The 7,319-nt window shown below is 38.4% G+C and overlaps 1 long non-coding RNA gene across 1 annotated transcript in view; it reads left to right on the forward strand.

The window, feature by feature from the left end:
• Positions 1 to 6,720, forward strand: part of LOC307175790 — a 33,087-nt gene extending 26,367 nt beyond the window's left edge. The window contains exon 3 of the long non-coding RNA XR_013824486.1: positions 4,168 to 6,720. This is a non-coding gene — a long non-coding RNA (uncharacterized lncRNA). The remainder of the gene's footprint in view (positions 1 to 4,167) is intronic.
• The last annotated feature ends 599 nt before the right edge of the window (positions 6,721 to 7,319 follow it).

Here is a 7,319-nt window from a genome sequence, read left to right on the forward strand (position 1 = left end):
TATCTGTAAAGTGAAGTGGTAGGAAATTCAGTAGTGGGATATTGGAGTTACCATTTATTTCCTACTTTATATGTGACACACACTGTGCTAAACTCTTTATACGTAACCTCTATGATAACCTGATGGAATGGTTATCATTCCTAACTCCATTTTATAGATGAAGAATCTGAGGATCAGAGGAGATAAATAACTCACCCAAAGCCACATAGGTAGTTGTCTGATGAAATCCAGCCATGTCAGCAGTGGTACCATCGAGTTATCGTTGAAGCAAATGTGGGAGGTGAGGTTGGAACTGCTGGGGTTCTGACCTCCACACTCAGTCTAAGTCCAATCACCTCCTTAATCCTCAGAAAATGGGGACAATAAAAATGCCTACCTCATAGGGTTATTTTTCCAATTAAAGGAGAAAATACATGCACAATTCTTAAGTACGGTACTTGGCACATGTTAAGTCGTCAAAAACATTAATTGAAACAATTAAAGGGTTCTAGAGCAGTGGCTCAGTGGTTACTAACCCTTTTGTTTGTTTCGTCATGAATCTAATAACAAATGTTCAGAGAAAAATAGAGATCTGAAAAAATAACCTTACATAAACGTTATGGATTCCATTTCATCTGTAGGCAACCAAGGGTTAATAAATCCAAGGTTAATATTTCCTGGGAAAGAATCTCCCAGAAGGGAGATTTTAGAATGGATGATTCTCTAAATGTTTCTCTTTCTTCCTTTAAGGCAATGGTTTGAAACAAAAACAAAAACCAGAAAACAAAAAACCTTTTGTGTTAACTGCCTCTTCCATCACTGAACAACACTCATTTCATCCCTCCGGGGCCTGAAGTCTCCTTTGCTGCCTGGAGCTCAGCAGAATTCTCCCGTCTTGTGTGCTGACGTGTTCAGCAGGCCTTCCTGCCTTGTCTGCCTCAGCTCCTTCAGCATAATTATCTTCATATTTATTTCTACCCCATAAAAATGCACACAGCCTGTTCGTGTTGAGCAAGCAGGGCTGTACTTTGCTGCTGGGGTTTGCTTTACAGATATTTTTTCCTGTTTGTGGAAAAACAGAATGACATGAATTTTATGTTGACATGCAAAGCTGCTCTTGGAAGGAGGGGATGGGGCTGGAATGGAGGGTGAGAAGGAAATCCCATCATTTCAGCTCTAAGGATAGAGGTGGGACAATAAGTAATGGTCTTTTGTTTTTTAACATCTTTATTGGAATATAATTGCTTTACAATGGTGTGTTAGTTTCTGCTTTATAACAAAGTGAATCAGCTATACATATACATAGATCCCCATGTCTCCTCCCTCTTGCATCTCCGTCCCACCCCTCTAGGTGGTCACAAAGAACCGAGCTGATCTCCCTGTGCTATTGATTTCTGTGCACCTGAAACTAACACAACATTGTTAATCAACTGTGCTCCAATATAAAATTTTTTAAAAATTTTAAAAAAAGTAATGGTAGAATGAATGAATTTAGTATAATAGGTAAAGGGAATTACCCTCCATTATTCTTTGATTACTCACTTATTCATCTGCTATTTATTGAGCACACATTATGTGTCATCACTGTGCTGTGCATTGGAGCCTTAACTTTGAACAATACATACAGGGTCTCAGCTGACATGAAGCGTATAATCTAGTGTATATATATGTCAATTAAAGAGTATGGATTCAATAGACTCAGTTTTCCTTAGCAAAGTACTGATACAAGGCAGAAGCAAAATATTATCATGATGGTGACTGGTTTTATCCATTCACTCATTCAGTTATCCATTCACTCAGTCACAAACATTTACTGGCAACCTACTCTGTGTTATGTTTGGAACTGTGCCAGGCACAGGGTGTTAGTGTAATGCAAAGTTTCTGCACCCTGGCACTACTGAAAATAGTGCTACTTTTTTGTTGTCGGGTGTAGTTCCGTGCACTGGGGAATGTTTGCCAGCATCCCTGGTCTCTACGCACTGGATGCCAGAAGCATCCCTCGTTGTGACAACCAAAAATGTCTTTAGATATTGCTGTATATTCTCTGGGAGGCAAAATTGTCCCCTGGTTAAGGACCACAGCTCTAATGAATAAGACATTGCCTCTTCCATCGATATCAAATAAAACTCACTTTAATAATGTCAGTAATCCCCCAAATAATCACAGTGTATGACACATTTCCTTCCTGTCGGGTTTTGTGCCAGGTACATCATCTTATTTAATACAACAATCCTATGATGTAAGTAAATATTTATTTATGGATTTCTAAAGATTTATAACGAATGACCATATTCACAATCATTTATTCATATGTGAATTACAAACTTCTAAAAGCAAGAATCCATGTTTAAAGACTAGAATTATGGAACTTATATTCTAAGAGATGGTAGAGGCTGAAAATAGAAAGATTGTATTTTAAAGAAGCGTTAGGTTATCCCATAGATCATAAATGCCAAAGCAAAAAAGTCTCACATAAAAATATATATGTAGCTAAACTTTTCCCTTCTTGGTGCTTTTAGTTTATGTTGGCAAACACTTCACTTTATTCTTTGTGTACTTTTATTTATTTATTTATTTTTTTGCGGTACGCGGGCCTTTCACTGTTGTGGCCTCTCCCGTTGCGGAGCACAGACTCTGGACGCGCAGGCCCAGCGGCCATGGCTCACGGGCCCAGCCGCTCCGCGGCATGTGGGATCCTCCCGGACCGGGGCACGAACCCGTGTCCCCTGTATCGGCAGGCAGACTCTCAACCACTGCGCCACCAGGGAAGCCCTGTGTACTTCTTTTTAATATTTTTTAGAGCACACATGTTAATTTTTTATGTTTATATTTTAATTGAATAAAACCTTATACTGTATCCTTCCTATTGCTAATAACGTGAGTAAAACAGGATGTTTTCTGGGCTTCAGAACAATAATTAATAATTGTTTCGGAGTAGAAAGTCACCTAAGTTGCATCAAAGTCAAACCATCAATTTATTGATGAAGAATCCAAAGCTAAGTCAAGGGGACGGAATTACTCTGGGTCAGTGGTCCCCAAATTATAGCCTGTGAACCAAGTTTGGTCTGTTACTTGTTTTTGTAAATAAATTTTTATTGGAACACAACAAGACATTCGTAATGTCCATGGCTGCTTTCAAGCTATGACAACAGGGTAGATTCGTTACAACAAAGACTGTATGTGGCTCAGAACCTAAAATATTTGTTATCTGGTCCCTTACAGAAAATATTTGTCCACCCCTATCTAGGTTCAACCACAAGCTAGGGCTAGGGTTGTAGTATCTCTCACTGGGCAGCAGTGTGGTGGAGTGGAATATCCCTGGATTCTAGAATCAGACCAGGATTTGAATCCTGTCACTACCTTTCACAGCTGAGTGGCCTTGAACATGTAACTTGATTTCTTTGAATCTTGTTTTCAAATAGAATAAAATTGAGATAAATACTCCTGTAATTGCATTATGTGGTTTATGAATATTTGATATTCATGCTCAAATTAGTTATTAAAATATAGTGCCCTTTCTACTTAACAACTGTGACTTTTACTCATTCATTCAATCAATATTTATAAAAAACCAGGTACCTTGGTAGGGACTGAGGGCACAGGAAATGTAACAGCAGACATGACCTCTGAACTCAGTAAATTTCAGCTGAGCAGAGAGCAGGTAGGCGAGGCACCTCACCAGACCATTGCTCAACCATGGTTTCCTGAAAGAGAGGACATTTACTCAAGACCTCAGAGAAGAGTAGGGATTAGCAAGACAGAAGAGGATGGGGTATGGTAAGGAATGTTCCAGGCAAAGGGAAGAACAAGAGTAAAGGACTTAAAATTAGCAAGATGTGGTACACAGAAAGAGCTAACAAAAAGTTTAGTAAAGATTGAGTGGGACTTCAACGTTGGGAGAAAGTGGGGAGATAGATGAGCTGAGCACAGTCCAGATCCCCAGAAGTCACTGTAGCAGACACTATTAGCTGCCTTCCCAACAGCCATGGCCCCTTCCTTAGTAACAGGATCACGATTTTGGACAAGTGGCAATATGCCCACCTGAGTGATCCTAGGTGAGCTGGTGACTAGGATCTGGCCAATGAGATGCAAACAGATGAATTCTGAGATCTTTCAGAGAAAAGTCTTCCAGCTTAGAAATAATGAAGAGAAACCTTTTACCTTCCCCCTTCTCTTTTCCTGCTTTAGTTGCAAGTCAAGTCAGATTATGGTGCCTGGAATTGCTGTAGCATTTTGGACCCTGATAAGAAAAGCCAACAGGCTGAAGATGGAGGGGTGAACTGCATGAAGATACAGTTCCAGGGATGTTTTGTTGGATCAGGACTATCATCTAGGACCAGCCCTTGGTTCGCATGCACATGAACTTCCTGGTACAGAAGGCTGGGGCAAGACCAAAAGGGGCTTAAGTACCAGGATAAAATAACACCTAAGGGGTAAAGCAAATGCAACAAAAGGCTTGCTACCCAAAGTCTTCTCAGCTGCAAGCAACTGAGCTCCCAATGGGTTAGACGGCCCTTTGTGAGAAGTCACTAGCTTTTGGTGGATCCCTCAGTTTCCTCATCTGTAAACTGGAAGTGATAATAGACTTATATAAAGAACCATCTGTGAGGATTAAATAGTGTACAGATGAGGAGTACATGTGTAGGACCTAGTGTGTAGAAAAGTGCTCAAAATGGTAGCTGAATACCATTATTGTTGTATCCTTATCTGTAAATACCATTATTGTTGTATCATTATCTGAATGACTTTGACATTATTAAGGAGTACCCCATACTGACATGACTCAGAATTTTCATGGGCATTGCATAGGGGGTTGAATGAGATATTCTCCAAATCAGTTTTTTTTTTCCCAAACTACATGTTGTGGTCCATTAGCATCTTGAGAAATTAATTTATCGGGAAGCAGGAAGAATAGAATGGTTTAGAATAGGCAGCATTAGAATGTTTCACATGGTAAGGACAGTACTTATTTCATAAAAGTTTTATTTATACATTTATTTATCTATGTGTGTGCATTGGGTAGCAATTATAAAATGTGTTTCTGATTGTGCATTGCATCGAAAAAAAAATTTTTTTTTTTGAAAAAGACTGCTGTAAGATCCCTTGCAGCTCCAGATTCTGTGGTCGTTCTCAGATGCTGTGGCTCATTTTAGCATCATGCCTTCACGTTACACAACACTGTTACCCTGCTGACTCATGGTCATCAGGCAGTTCCCTGCTCCACTGAGAATTTTCTCTCCCTCACTGCCTTTGTTTTCTACATGAGCCCTGCTTTGTTTATTTTAAAGGGGCCAAGGAAGTTGAGCATCTTCTGTGGAAGGGACTCATTGCCCACTAAACTGAAACAGATGTGAAACTGGTATCTTAAGAGGTTTTGGGGGGGCCCTTCAGCTCAGTCCATGGGAAAGTGGACTCATAGCCTGGAAGGGAAATGGGCCATATCCTAGGAGCAGAGTAACTTTGCAGGTTTTTGGATGGATTTTTCCACAGGTGTAATGAGTTCTAATGCCCTGATCTAATTGTAATCTCCAGTGTTGACATCATGGAATGTGTAACAGGATTTGGGCAATAGATTTTTACTGGGAAAAATATCAGACAATTTTGATGTAATTTTTTTGTTGGACACAAAGAACAATATGCAAAATGCATCTATGTAGATATTTAGATATAAATACATATGTGGTACCTGTTCTATTTTTGGCACTGTCCGTTGCCAGCAATAGACGATTACCTAAGTGCTATAATTGACACATCCAGAGGAAGCCAGGATTGGAATCAAGAGAATTTAGAGTTCCTGCTTATGTGACCTTGGGCAAGTCACTGACTTATTTTGAGCTTTGGTCAATAAGAAAAGATGCATTTTAGGGGATATTCACCATGTGTCAGGCACATTTCAGATATTCCTTGTAAACCTGAGAGCAACCCTGAGAGGTAGGTAAATATACTAAGTGATCAGCTTAGGACCACACTGCTAGTCAGCGCCAGAATCTAAGGTTGGATGGAATCTGGTTGCTTCAAAAGCCCACAGTCTTTCCATTTTATTTCTGTTTCCTTTTTTTCTTTCTCTCCCTTTCTTCTCTCTCTCTCTTTTTCCTTTCTTTCTTTCTTTTCTTCTTCCTTCTTTCCTTTCTTTTTTTCAATTGAAGTATAGTTGATTTACAATATTGTGTTAGTTTCGAGTGTACTGCAAAGTGATTGTTATATATATAATAATCTGAAATACCTAATTCTCCGTTATAGGTTATTATCTTTCTTTTTTATAATTGAAATGCAGTTGATGTACAATATTATGTTAATTTCAGGTATACTCCATAGTGATTTGATATTTGCATACATTATGAAATGATCACCATGATAAGTCTAGTAACCATCTGTCTCTATGTAAAGTTATTACAGTATCATTGACCATATTCCTTATGCTGTTTATTATATCCTCGTGGCTTATTTATTTTATAAGCGGAGGTTTGTACCTCTTAATCCCCTTCACCTGTTTTGTCCTCACAATGTCCCTCCCCTTTGGTGACTACCTGTTTTCTCTGTATTGATGAGTCTGTTTTCATTTTGTTTGGTTTGTTTTTTTGTTGTTGTTGCTTTTTAGATTCTGCATATAAGTGAAATCATATAGTATTTGTCTTTCTTTGTCTGATTTATTTCATTTAGCATAACATCCTCTAGATCCACCCGTGTTGTCATGAATGGCAAGGTTTCATCTTTTTTATGACTGAGTAATATTCTGTTTTGTGTGTGTGTGTGTGTGTGTGTGTGTATCATATCTATATATCACACCTTTATCCATTCATCTTTAATAGACACTTAGGTTGCTTCCATGTCTTGGCTATTGTCAATAATGCTGCAGTTAACATAGAGGTGCCTATATCTTGTTTCCTTTTTAAAATGGAGATAAAAATAAAAATGCTTACCAACTTCTAACATTGTTTTAAGGTTGAAACCAGCTAAAATAAGTGTAAAAAGTTTGAAATCTGTTAGTTACTGTGATTATGAGCATTATTTGTGTTAGCATGGACATTTTTTAGGAGCCTGAATAAACTATAAATAAAACTATATGTGCTTATAGTTATAAATAAAACTGAATAAAACTATATGTGCTTATTGTTACCACAACTCTTATTACACATATACATTTATTGGGCTCTGTTTACTTGTTGGTCTCCTGCACTAGACTGTGAACATCTTGGGAGAAGGGATCTTGATGACCTATTTGGTTGTATATTGCTAATATCTGATACAATGATTGGCACAGAATAAAGTGCTCAATATTTGGCGTACTGCAAGGAAAGTATGGACAATCTTCAGTCTGTCACTATACAGAATATTCCTAT

Source organism: Stenella coeruleoalba (genome assembly GCF_951394435.1).
Source record: "Stenella coeruleoalba genome assembly, chromosome: 17".
Lineage (NCBI taxonomy): Eukaryota > Metazoa > Chordata > Mammalia > Artiodactyla > Delphinidae > Stenella > Stenella coeruleoalba.